Here is a 13,924-nt window from a genome sequence, read left to right on the forward strand (position 1 = left end):
TGGGGGAAGAATGGGAAAAGGTTAGAGGGAAGGGGCAGGATGTAACGAGCATCCTTCTCCTGACCTCCATCCTAACTCAGACGATTCACCCGTATATTCAATCCTTAATTTTTACTGAGCATCCCCATGTCTCAGCGCCATACTGGAAACCAGGTAGGTGGTGGGGGACAAGTCAGTCATTGCTGCCATCTTCACAAGGCAATGTCTGGGGGACACAGACACCAATCACACATCCATACAAATAAAGGTTAACTGTCCAAGGCCACGTGTCCTCCAAAGGAGAGGTGTGATAATATATATTTAGAGGAAATGATCTGATCAGGCTGGTGGATAAGGGGAATAAGGTTGACTACAATGGCTGTAAGTAGGAATTACCCAGACCTAGGGAGAGAGAATGAGCTGTAAGGCAAAAGGAAGACCCCTTGCAAAAACCCTATAGAAGAAGGAAACGGGAAAAACGCAAGATACTGAAAGGCTAGTCTGGCTGGAATGCAGGAAGCATGAAGAAGGCAGCAGAAGTAGGCAGGGGCCAGACCTAGCAGAACTTTCTATGTGGTATTAGGAGCTGTGACTGATCTTAGACCCAGGCAAGTGCAATTCAGTGATTTTAAACAGAGCAACACAGAATCTGGTACATATTTTTAAAAGATGGTTCTGGCTACAGGGTGAAGAATGGTTTGGGAAAAGCTTAAGCAGGGAGACAGTTTAGGAAGCAATTGCACTGGTGTAGGGAAGATGATGGCATTTAGATTAGGGTGGTATGTGGAGTCACAGAGAGAAGTGGATGGACTTGAGAGAGAGTAGACAGATACAAGAGGACTTGGTACATGTGATGCTTAATTTTATGTGTCCACTTTGCTAGGCTTTACAGTCCAGTGACACCACCAAGCATTAACCAAGGTGGTGCTGTGAAGGTATTTCATAGATGAGGTTAACATTTATAGACAGATGCCTTGACATAATTCAGATGGGTCTCATCCAATCATTATGAGGCTTTAAGAGAAAAAAATTCAGATTTCCCAGAATAGAAAATTGTGCCTTAAGACTGTCCTATCAACTCCTGCCTGAGTTTCTAGCTGTTGGTTTAGGAGATGCTGTCTTTTATGGACAGTCACTTGAGCCTCTGATTGGTGGAGCCCAGCACTGGCCACAGCAGAGCTGAGTTTTCCCAGGTCTTGGAGTAAGGGAGTCCTCAGGCTGGATGAGGCTGAGGTCCTGGGTGAGAAAGGCTGAGGATGCTGGTACTCACCACCAAGCAAACTGGCCCAGAAGAGAGTCCAGAGGAACAGCAATAAATCGGTGACCTCCAGTTTCCATTACTGTGAGCCCTTTAACCCCTGGAGCTGAACAAAAAAGTAAATAAAGTCCCAGAATAGAACTGGCTTTAAAAATAAAAAAGGAAAAGCTTTCTTTTCTTCTTCTGCCTTCCCTTCTCCCCACCCCCTTCCTTTCTGTGGCTCAGGTTCTGATCCTGGCCTCCTCGGGAGAGAAGCGAGTCTGCTGCCTGCATGAGCTGGTGATGTTGGGAAAGATCCTGTTACTGGTGTGGAATCTCAATCCTTTTGCGCTCCTGCTAAGCAGCCCTGTCAACATGGTCACCTGCTGACTCTCTTGCTTGATCATCGTACCCTGATAATGCAGCAGGTTATGAGAGGAGGCAGCAGAGGGAAAATAAAGGCAGGTGAGTCCAGTGTTGAAGCCAGTTCCCTCAGCGGAGAGAAACAAGGAACTGGTACATACAGATTGGTCTGTGTTTGCTAGTTTCCCTGGCCACCCCCCCACCAACCCCACACCTTTTGGATCAATAAATAGACCAGAGAGGCAGAAGACCTTATCCAGAATCTGAATCCCCCTAAGACCCATCACATAGATGGGAACTCATGTTCAGTCCCTGAATACAGTATGCAGGGTTATCATGCAAGGCAACTAAATTCAGCGTCTAAGTTTCTCCCTCTGATCCCCCATCCCCTGCAAAAACAAAACAAAAAAACAGGAATGATAATTTTCATACACTGATACCACAGGAGGCAATAGAATTATAATGTGTGAAGTGACATCAGACATTCAGCTAAATTGTATGAACTCCCAGGTGATGGAGGAAACCTCTCTCCTCACCTCTGACTATTGTTCAGCTGGGTGCTCCTTTTAACATGCTTAATGGTGCAAGGTAGAGGGAAGGAACTTAACCCAGCTCTCATTCATTCTACTGTCGCACAGCTTGGAGTTTTGCAAATTTATTTTCTCTACAGAGCCAAAAGCTCTCTTCGGTAAAGCTCCACTGAGGAGGGAGGAGGCACTGTTGGTGGAACTCAGATCCAGCGCAGTTTATTATAAGAGCTGCCGATTTACTGGACATTCTCTGTTATCAAAAGTCCTGCCTTCTAACACAACTTGCCAAGAAATAATCCATCAAGTATAACCAGAGAAAGAGAGAGATGTGCATACATATGCTACAGACACATACATAAAATATCTCAGGAGCAAAGTGAGAGCATAAAATCAGCTAGCAGAAATGGCCCAATTTAAACAGGGCATTAAGGAGTATTAACAGACTAGTTCTAGAAATGATCAGAAATTCCCAGTTGAATCAAAGATTGATATCAAAGACTCAGAGATACCTCAAGGCCAGCCTCTCGAGAGAGGATTGGAGCTGATTGGAACTCAAGCTCTATCTTTTCCCTGTGCATTTCAGAGAACACTTTAAATCTCCAAAGATTGAACTATAAAGAGAAATTAGTTTATTAATAATTCACAGCCTTCAAGGAAAAAAAAATGTCAAAAGCATATGTTCAGGAACAAAGCTGATTTTATTTTTCTTGTTTAGAATAGAGTGACTTGTAGAGAAGTTGTAGTGCCAGGCTCAAAAATTGAATTTGGTCTTTTTTCCCCTTGTCTTCATGTTTTTAAAGAAATGTTTCCAATAAAATATACGTGAGCATTTAGTCTGATTTCCCTCTGCATACTTCAAGTTTTTCAAATCCTAGGAGGTTTGTGGGTAGTGTCAAAAGCAGAATACTTTATTCAGGACTTGAATAGTTTGAGATATTTTCATGGTAAAGTTATTAGCCTAGCATACTTAATTGGACTTTGTGAATTCAGGACAACATCCTCAAGAATGGGTGTGAATAAAAATAAGGTTAACAAAAATCCAGATTTAAAATGACTGAACTAAATCACTAAATGATCAAGTCACTCTTTGAGAGAAAGCTCTTGTTAATATGAGGAGAGGTATGCATTTTTCCAGAAACCTACTAGACTGAGATGTTCTGGAGGACAAGAGTTCTACCCCCGTTTTCTTGCGATCTCGGAGCTAACTCATGAGCCAATGATTGAAATGCTTCAGTTTCCCCAATGGGGCTGAAAATAGGCTTGCATAAAGACACACATGGGAACAAGAAGAAGCACATCTGACCTCTTCCTGGATAGCTTAGCACTCCTGCATAGACTGGCCTTGACCTTCCTCAAAAGAAAAGCTCTGTGCCGGTGGAGGGGCATCTGTTTACTACATCCCACCCACTTATGACTCCTCCAGTACATTTTCCCTACAATTAGCTTCCTCTCACTTTTGCAAAGATTCTCCATCCTGTGGATTGCTGCCATCAGCTCTGAAACCCTCATTCCTTAAGAAAATCCTTGACCTCAATACTCCTATACTTTTAACCAATTCTATTTGGCATCTCTGTAAAACAAAATCCAGTTTTAAAAATCATCTTACCTTGCTATTTTATTTCCTAACATCTCATTTCTTCTTGAATCTATTCAAGTTTCTGACTTTACTATTCTACAGAACCAAATAATTTGTTATTATCTGAGATTATATATTTATGCTTTGATTTGTTAATTGTCTATCTTATTAAAAAGTAGTCTCCATGAAAAGGACTTAGCTTTATTTTATCCTTAGCACAGGGCTGATGCATAGTAGTTCTCAAAAAAATATAGTTTGTATGAAAGTGAAAGTGTTAGTCAGTCGTGTCCAAATCTTTGAGACTCCATGGACTGTAACTCACCAGGCTCCTCTGTCCATGGGATTCTCCAGCCAATAAGACTGGAGTGGGTAGCCATTCCCTTCTCTAGGGAATTTTCCTGACTCAGGGATGGAGCCACATCTTCTCCATCTCCTGCACTGGTAGGCAAGTCTTTACCACTGTGCTACCCAGTCAATACTCATGCATAGTCCAAGCTATAGTCCCTTTGATGGTTAAACAGTAATATTGACACACAGAATTACTGCTAGAGAAATCTCTTTACTAACGGTCACTCTTTGAGAAATGACTGCTGGAGAAATATTCCTCTTCAAAAATAGAAATTCAGGCTCAAAAATCTCATCATGGAGGATACTATAGGTACCTAGTAGGCAGTAAAAAAAATATTGATAACCTTACAGCATATGACAATTATTCAATCCCAAAGAAAGGCAATGCCAAAGAATGTTCAAACTACCACACAAGTGCACTCATCTCACATGCTAGTAAAGTAATGCTCAAAATTCTCCAAGCCAGGCTTCAGCAATATGTGAACTGTGAACTTCCAGATGTTCAAGCTGGTTTTAGAAAAGACAGAGGAACCACAGATCAAATTGCCAACATCCGCTGGATCATGGAAAAAGCAAGAGAGTTCCAGAAAAACATCTATTTCTGCTTTATTGACTATGCCAAAGCCTTTGACTGTGTGGAGCACAAGAAGCTGTGGAAAATTCTGAAAGACATGGGAATACCAGACCACCTGACCTGCCTCTTGAGAAACCTATATGCAGGTCAGGAAGCAACAGTTAGAACTGGACATGGAACAACAGACTGGTTCCAAATAGGAAAAGGAGTACGTCAAGGCTGTATATTGTCACCCTGCTTATTTAACGTATATGCAGAGTACATCATGAGAAATGCTGGGCTGGAAGAAGCACAAGCTGGAATCAAGATTCCTGGGAGAAATATCAATCACCTCAGATATGCAGATGACACCACCCTTATGGCAGAAAGTGAAGAGCAACCAAAAAGCCTCTTGATGAAAGTGAAAGAGGAGAGTGAAAAGTTGGCTTAAAGCTCAACATTCAGAAAACAAAGATCATGGCATCTGGTCCCGTCACTTCATGGGAAATAGATGGGGAAACAGTGGAAACAGTGTCAGACTTTATTTTTGGGGGCTCCAAAACCACTGCAGATGGTGATTGCAGCCATGAAATTAAAAGACGCTTACTCCTTGGAAGGAAAGTTATGACCAACCTAGATAGCATATTCAAAACAGAGACATTACTTTGCCAACAAAGGTCCATCTAGTCAAGGCTATGGTTTTTCCTGTGGTCATGTATGGATGTGAGAGTTGGACTGTGAAGAAAGCTGAGCGCCAAAGAATTGATGCTTTTGAACTGTGGTGTTGGAGAAGACTCTTGAGAGTCCCTTGGACTGAAAGGAGATCCAACCAGTCCATTCTGAAGGAGATCAGTCCTGGGTGTTCTTTGGAAGGACTGATGCTAAAGCTGAAACTCCAGTACTTTGGCCACCTCATGTGAAGAGTTGACTCATTGGAAAAGACTCTGATGCTGGGAGGGATTAGGGGCAGGAGGAGAAGGGGACAACAGAGGATAAGTTGGCTGAATGGTGTCACTGACTAGATGGACATGAGTTTGGGTAAATTCCAGGAGTTGGTGATGGACAGGGAGGCCTGGCGTTCTACAATTCATGGGGTCGCAAGAGTCAGACACGACTGAGTGACTGAAATGAACTGAACTGAACTGATATGCAGCTACAGCATTTTTTTGCTAAGTAGTATAATTTGGTGCAGAGAGAATGTATTCTTGACCTTAGCTGAGTTGCCTCAAATACATGACTAAATGAAGGAACGTGCATGTGCACTCAGTAACGTTTGACTCTTTGTGACCCCATGGACTATAACCCACCAGGCTCCTCTGTCCGTGGGATTCTCCAGGCAAGAAAACTGGAGTGGGCTGCCATCCCCTTCTCCAGGGTATCTTCCCAACCCAGGGATCAAACCTGGGTCTCCTATATTGCAGGCAGATTCTTTACCATCTGAGCCACCAGGGAAGCCCAATAGGATAATTTAGGTAGACTGATTAGGGGAGCATGATCTTAGGAGATAATATGAAAGATGAAACCTGCAGGAAAAAAAAAAAAAAAAGAAGTCATATCAGAAAAACAAACAACCCAATCAAAAAGTGGGGAAAAGAGCTAAACAGACATTTCTCCAAAGAAGACATACAGATGCCTAATAAACACATGAAAAGATGCTCAACACCGTTCATTATTAGAGAAATGCAAATCAAAATGACAATGAGATATCACCTCACACTGGTCAGAATGGCCCTCATCAAAAAGTCTACAAAGAATAAATGCTGGAAAGGGTGTGAAGAAAAGGGAACACTCTGGCACTGTTGGTGGGAATGTAAATTGATACAGCCATATGGAAGACAGTATGGAGACTCCTTAAAAAAACTAGGAATTAAACCACCATATGACCCAGCAATCCCATTCCTAGGCATATACCCTGAGGAAACCAAAATTGAAAGAGACACATGTATCCCATTGTTCACTGCAGCACGATTTACAATAGCTAGAACATGAAGCAACCTTGATGTCTATCAACATATGAATGGATGAAGAAGTTGTGGTATATATATACAATGGAATAACACTTAGCCATAAAGAGGAATGCATTTGAGTCAGTTCTAATGAGGTAGATGAACCTAGAACCTATTATACAGAATGAAGTGAGTCAGAAAGAGAAAGATAAATACTGTATTCTAAAACATATACACGGAATCTAGAAAAATGGTACTGAAGAATTTATTTACAGGGCAACAATGGAGAAACAGACATAGAGAATAGACTTATGGACATGGGGAAAGGGGAAGAGAGGGTGAGATGTATGGGAAGAATAACATGGAAACTTACATTACCATATGTAAAATAGACAGCCAACAGAAATTTGCTGTATGGCTCAGGAAACTCAAACAGGGGCTCTGTATTAACCTAGAGAGGTGGGATGGGGAGGGAGATGGGAGAGAGGTTCAAAAGGGAGGGGATATATGTATACCTATGGCTGATTCATGTTGAGGTTTGACAGAAAACAGCAAAATTCTGTAAAGCAAGTATCCTTCAATAAAAAATAATTAAAAAAAAAAAAAAAAGTCAGACACAGGGAGCTGGGACACCTAGTACTTTAAGTCCAAATGTCCTGGGGCAGAAACTACTTGGGCCTGTTCTCAAATCATTAGTGACTGGAGTGCAATGAATGAGGAGAGAGTAGTAGAGATGGTATGAAAAGGCAGGCAAGAACAGATTAGGAAAATTTCTAGAAACGGTAAGAATAGAGTTTGCCTACCTGCCTGAAATTTTTGTTTATTTCCTACTGCTAGACTTTCCACTTACCACCATCAGCTGGCTCCCAATGTATTAATATCTATGCAGTGACACCTGGGATTAGACATGTCCCATGACAGTAGCTCAGTACTGAGACATCTCATTGTATCCTGTCACATCCTTATGAGTCTGGTAAGGAGTCTGGGCTGTGTTCCCTCTGGTCTAACCCAGGTCCAACTAAACTCTGGCACAGATTCCATTGCTCAACGTTGCCTTTGCCACCTCGCTTTTATCAGGTTTCCAGATTTCAACAGATTAAAACCATCAGCTAGAAGGAAAAGGGATGCTTAAGGAGGATTTGTTTCTGACAATCACCTGAAGCACTCTGTGACAAGGCAGCCTCAGTTATAAAGTGGTCCCAAAGCACAGGCCCCAGGGGCAGTGCTACAGCAAGGCACTAATTACTCTTTCTGAGAAATTGCCCTGTTTCAAAGACTTAGAGCCCAGGGGCATTGACTATCAAAACTCAGCTTAAAGAGGCTTCTTAACAGGGACAGCTTATTCAGTCACTCAAGGAGCCTGTGTGAAGATCCTTGCCCTCAAATTATCCACACTGCTTGTCATTTGGTTTGATACTCTATTGTTATAGAGTCAGTCTTTTGCTTCTTAAAGAGTTTTCACTTTAGCAAATAGAAATATTATCACAAAGAGTCAACACTTTAAGCCATTATTAACTTTGCCTCAGTTCCTCTCTTGTTCCATATTTGTTTGTGAAGCCAGCAACTTCAAGTCTTTCATTCTTGCTCTCACTTGAGTTCCTAACAGCCTATTTCTCTAGTCCTTTTTAATGTATGGTTTTGTGAGTACACAGTGCTCTATGTTTAAATACCATTCCCTAAGTGCTGGTGGGAAGATCTAAACTATGAATTCCACTCTTTAACTCTTTGATGATATCTAGGTGAATCAAAACTGGCAGAGGTTAATTTCAATATCAACGTCCCATAGCAGAATGGAAACGCAAAACCAAGAGGCAAAGGAAGGAATTTTCAGCGAGTACCAAGGATTGTTAAACAAAGCTACTCTTTCTCTAATACCATGGATGGGTTAGAATCATAAATTGCAAGCTAGATACAGATACTTTATATCTCATATATAGTAACTCAAATGGTTTCTTTCAACACTGACTTCAGTGCAGAAGATTTAAAGATCTAAGTCCATTTAGTATCAGATCAGACTAGATCTTTAGAAGAGGGTCTTTCGTGCTGGTATCCACTGAGGGAGTGATCTGGGAAGAGGGCATCCTGAGAATACGGGTTCTACAGGGCTCCAAAGAAGCTATAATACTAGAGAGAGAACAATGTAAGTATAATAACAGAGATGGGGGGAATGTTAAGTCCTATCCCTTGGGGTAATTGACTCAATAGAGTAGCTCTTCAAACAATGAAATGATACATAATGCCAACATGAAAACTGATTCTAGTTTTTTTAATTAAAAAAATAGAAAAAGCGTGGTGATAAAAGAAGATATGAGGAAAACACGCAGAGCAGAAATCTGTGCAGACGATGACAAGGTTATGAAGGCCTCCTCAGTAGCTAAAAGGTCAGATATTTATGATTTTTTTAAACATATTAAAAATTGATAGCAGCATGACCTCATTAAAGAGCTAATATTAGTAGAAAAGTATAGGTCAGTGTCAAAAACAATGCCTGATTCCCAGCAGAAGGTACCTGCCTTAGTCAACTTTTGTCAACTTCAACAATGCACAAGCCCAGGCAGGACAGAGGCTGTCATTCCAAATTAACACAACCTCTGCTTTGTCCATGCCTAGTGTCAAGAAATTATGACACATCCTTGAAGAAACAGCCATCAGACACCAATGTCCAATTCACACCTGTCTCACATACAACCCAATCTGGTCACTTATTAGTGTCACCAATTCAGTTTTGGTCACATTTTTCACATCATTTCTTTTTTCCGTGTAATCCCAGAATGACCATCTTTGCAAGGAAACCAGAGAGATGACACACTACCTCATTTCCCTAACCAAATGACATGTTAGCCAGAGGGAAAGAAAGCACACCAAAAGCAGGTGTTCTCTGGTGATCAAAACAATGGTCCCAGCCAGAAACCAACACCTAGAGAAGTCAAAAGGCAACTCCAGGATAAGCATGGATCTACGTTGATTCCCAAAGAGCTCTGCTCACTGAAAGCCCATGTTAGTGGGAAAGTGAGTATTCAGCAGTGGGACTTAGAGGGCACATGGCAGATGTCAATCCCCCATAAGATGACTATTTATTTCCCTTATAAATAAGCTAAGGCAGAAATGGTCCCAGGACTGCCAGAATGAAGAACATCAAGCACTGAAATGACACTTGTCTTCTGACAAGCTCCTCTTTTTCTATTTTTTTTAAAAAATCTCTTAAGCAACCAGAGGCTGGATTTATTCCCAAAGTTCAGTGCAATTTTCAAGGTTTATAGGCAGTCCATGGTTCCTGAGGAACAGAGCATAAAAATCTGGTGGAGTGAACCAAACTAATAAAATTGAGAATGCAAAATATGCCCCCCCATCCTCTTTACACTGGTTCTAGCAATTGGAGGTTTTCCAGGTCCATTAACACAAGAGTGTTATCATTTTTTTTTTTTTTTTTTTTTTTTTTACCAGAGGTCAGTGTTAAAAGTCCCCTTGCTGCTCCAGACCTATAGTCAGAAATTTGAAAGATGGGGAGATTTGGCTTGGTTCATCCTATTTAATTTGCACTATGCCTCGATCTGTCAGGTTCTAAAGAAAGATACAGGCCAGGAGATTTGGGAACTTCCTAATGTGACTCAAGTTGGCAGCCCACACACTTGGCTTCCATTGATACAGCTTTAGTTTCTGACCCCTAGGAGGCCAAACCAGCAAGAAGGAAATGTGTATAGTAAATTTTGAGACCTAAGCCTTTAATGAAAGTACCCTCCTTTCATTAGGCTGGTTCCTGTCTCAAAGTCCACCCTTTAGAGTCAATGCCTCCCTATGGCATGGAATTGAAGAGAAATATCAAAAACTCATGTCAACCCAAATGCCCAACAGCAGAATTGCATAAAACAACGTGGACGCTGCATGGCTGAGTGTCAGCAGCCCCTAAAAATCAGATTTTTGGATATTATTTAATTAATTACATGGGAAAATGTTTAAAACACTAAATTATTAGGATTCAGTACTGTAATGTATAGCATAGTCACAAAAAAATTGTAAAGTGGTTATGTGTATATGGCAAGATTTAATTTTAAAATTAATTTTCTAACTTTTTTAACATGAAATAGGATGATAATTATTAACATGTGTGTGGCAGGGAGAACTCCATCCCTTGATCCCTCCTTGCTCTCTGGAAAAAAACTGCAGCTGTTTAGAGAGATTCTCTTTAAACGATGTCCTCAGAGCCATAGCAAATGAATTCCCGTCCTGTGGTTGGAGAAGCAAAGGCACTGGGAAGGCTGCGGGTGGGGCTACCATCACTCAACGGATCAAAGTGTTCTGCTGTGGAGGGGGCAGAGAGAGACAGAAAAGCAGGAAGAGGGAAAGAAAGAGAAAAGGAAGAGGGAGGAAAAGAAGGAGATGGAGAGAGAGAAAGAGGGAGAGGGGAAGGGAAAGAGAGAAATGGAGACAGACATTTTCTGGTTTTAGAGAAGAAATACAAATAAGAAGTTTAAGGAAAAGCTCGCATGTTGTAAAGTCTTCAGTGTCTTTCCATTTTTGACAGAAATGTGGGTAAAGATGGTTATTTCCTGCTGGACCACACATGCTTCTTTAAATATGACCCTGCTGTATAGGAGGGGATATCACAACTTCATAAGAATTACATATGTCTTCAAAAATTTTCATAATACCTAGGTTTTGCTCTTATACTCAGTAAAACAAATCAATTAGTCAATAAAATTGACTCTTTCTAGTAATTTATCTGGCTACTGAACAATGACTACTCTGCTTGGTTATGACAAGTCACAACGTGTATTTACCCTTAAGCCACAAGATAAAAGATGGTTATCTTTTGAATCGATTAATTAACTCAAATACTTAACTGAGCATCACTTCTGTGCTAGACACAATGGAGTATACTTAAGATACAGTACTGAGCACACCACTTCAGCCCCTGCATGAAAGAAAGAGGCTAAAAGAGCATCCTGAGGATCATCTGGGCAGTGCTCCAAACCAGCCCTGGATAATGCAAATCCTCTCCCGAATGCGCCTTGAAAAGTAAGAGCCAAAGCCAAAGTATAAAGTCCTTTCTTAATTAAGAGTCATTATGAATCCATTTTAGTCTAGAACGAATGGCAGTGAAAAAAAAAGATGATAAATTCAGGACAGTCCTCATAAGGAGGAGAAAGTTCTTGTTATTCTGGTTATTATTATTATAATGCAGTGTCAGAAAGTGAAGACTTTGTGAAGTGACTGGAGGTGAGGAGAGAATCCTACCCTTCAAGGCTGTGTAATTTGGAGGCTGTTAAAATCGTCTCACCCTTTCTTTTAATGCAATTTGTTACAGAGGAGCAGTTGCCCAGGGTTTGTCAGTAACAGCTCAGCATATGCAGAAAATCAATCCCAAACAAAGTTCAAAGAAATCCTTTCAAAGCTCTGTTCGAGGTGACAAATGGTTGCTAATGAGCAATGGAGGCCTTCTCCTCATTTGACTGACAGGTGAAAGGATAGCTGGCTGGTGAAGGACCACCTGCTCGCTCCTGGCCCAATTAAGACCTCCAACTGTTTGCAGTAACATGAGATTCACATTAATTGATTCTCCTTCTTAATCTGCTCCAGAAAGAATTCAGTGCAGCAGGAAACTCTTGAGGAAAGATCATAAAATAAACTGATGCGGATTGTTTTAACATTTCAATTGCTTTAAGCTGCCAAAGACTCCTCCTCCTTTGTCATCAACCACAGTCCTCCCTAGTAATCTTTGAACTGTGCCCTCTACCACCTACCTACCTACCTATCTTTTAGAGAGAGACATGTCAGAGTTTAATTCAATTCCTTCCAGAGTCTTCTATCCTAAATGGATGGGGATCAGCTAGCTCATTTGATCTGATTGGGGCTTGCAGCTCCTACCCAAGTTTCTTCCCTGACATAAAGTCATGGCCATTCAAGGTCTGTGAATTTCTCAGACATTCTTCCACTGGATTTGAGCTGACCTCCCTAACTTGCATGAGAACATTTCCTTGTGTTTTGTGTTCATAGAACTCCACATCTGGGTCTGGATGGAATTTGCTATCATTTTCAAAATTGTATTTAAAAGTGAAATTGGCTTTGCATCTCCATATTTTTCTCCCTTACACTGAACTTCTTGACTATGGAAATGACTGCTTATAGCCACTGAAAGGTACATGCAAGGATATTCACAACAGCTTCATTTATCATGGCCACAAAATGTAAATATCCCAAATATCTATCAACAATAGAGTGGGTAAATAAGTTGTGGCACAGTCACATAATGGAATATTATACTGCAATGGAAGAAGAGTGAACCTCTGGTTTCTTGCAAAACCACAGAAGATTCTCAAGTATATAGTGTTGAATGAAAGCATCCAGGTAAGAGAAAAATTACCTGGGAGAATCTACTGGGAGGAAGAATGAGGAAACCATCCTAAGGAAGGAGCTGGGGATTTTCTATATTTTGATCTGCATCTGGTTCCTAGAGGGTAAACATATATAAAACTTCGTTGAGCTGTAGCTAAGATTTGTATGTTTTACTTCCTGGATCTTAAGAAACGCAACAATCAATCAAATTTTGCTGTTTATTTGGGACTGGAAGGAGGTGGGGAATTCACTAAAACAAAAACCCTGTTTGAGGACAACTTGCTTTAACTGGCACGTGTAGCGGGGATCTAGAGTACAGTGTCAGTAATGGTCACAATGACAATAAACCATGTGTTTCATGTACCCCAGTGTTCACTGCAGCACTATTTACAATTGCTAGGACATGGAAGCAACTTAGATGTCCATCGACAGATGACTGGAGAAAGAAGCTGTGGTACATATGAATGGAATATTACTCAGTCATAAAAAAGACTTCATTTGAGTCAGCTCTAAGAAGGTGGATGACCCCAGAGCCTATTATACAGAGTGAAGTAAGTCAGAAAGAGAAAAACCAACATCATATATGAACACACATGCATGGAATCTAGAAAGATGGTACTGATGAACCTATTTCCACAACAGCAGTGGAGATGTAGACATGGAGAACAGACTTATGGACACAAGCGGAGAGGAGAAAGGAAAGGGTGGGATGTATGGAAAGAGTAACAGGGAAATGTACATTACCATATGCAAAACAGATAGCTAGTGGGAATTTGCAGTGTGACTCAGGGAACTCAAACCAGGACTCTGTTAACACCTAGAGGGGTGGGATGGGGCTGGAGGTGGGAGGCAGAGGGAGGGGACATACGTGTACCTATGACTGATTCGTGTTGATGTTTGGCAGAAACCAATGCAATATTTAAAGCAATTATCCTTCAATTAAAAATAAATAGATTTTAAAAAAAACATGTGTTTTAATAGTCTTTACAGTATAAGAGTAATGGTCAACACCAGGTAAATATTATTCATTTATATGCATATTATACACACACACATACA

General features: G+C 40.9%; 1 long non-coding RNA gene across 1 annotated transcript in view; it reads right to left on the reverse strand.

Annotated features, from left to right (window-relative positions):
• The window catches only part of LOC102403646, a 473,607-nt gene that overhangs the window by 242,259 nt on the left and 217,424 nt on the right, over nucleotides 1-13,924 (reverse strand). The gene's annotated exons all lie outside the window — the stretch shown is intronic.

Source organism: Bubalus bubalis, chromosome 9 (assembly GCF_019923935.1).
Source record: "Bubalus bubalis isolate 160015118507 breed Murrah chromosome 9, NDDB_SH_1, whole genome shotgun sequence".
Lineage (NCBI taxonomy): Eukaryota > Metazoa > Chordata > Mammalia > Artiodactyla > Bovidae > Bubalus > Bubalus bubalis.